Raw genomic sequence first — 205 nt, 5'->3', positions numbered from 1 at the left:
TACATACCACCCCTTCAAAGAAAACAAAAACAAAACCCCAGAAGCAATAGAAGCAAGTTGTTGAATGATGATGCATGGGGGAGATTGTAATCATGGCAATGAAATGATGAGTTTAAAACTGATGTTCTCCTGTATAAATGATCACTATCACTCAATTCACAATAAAGAAAATATATATATTTATATTTAGAATGTTAGGCTCCAG

Source organism: Chrysochloris asiatica, unplaced genomic scaffold (assembly GCF_000296735.1).
Source record: "Chrysochloris asiatica unplaced genomic scaffold, ChrAsi1.0 scaffold00003, whole genome shotgun sequence".
NCBI lineage: Eukaryota > Metazoa > Chordata > Mammalia > Afrosoricida > Chrysochloridae > Chrysochloris > Chrysochloris asiatica.
The sequence above is the reverse complement of the archived record's forward strand: the minus strand, read 5'-3'. Positions refer to the sequence as shown.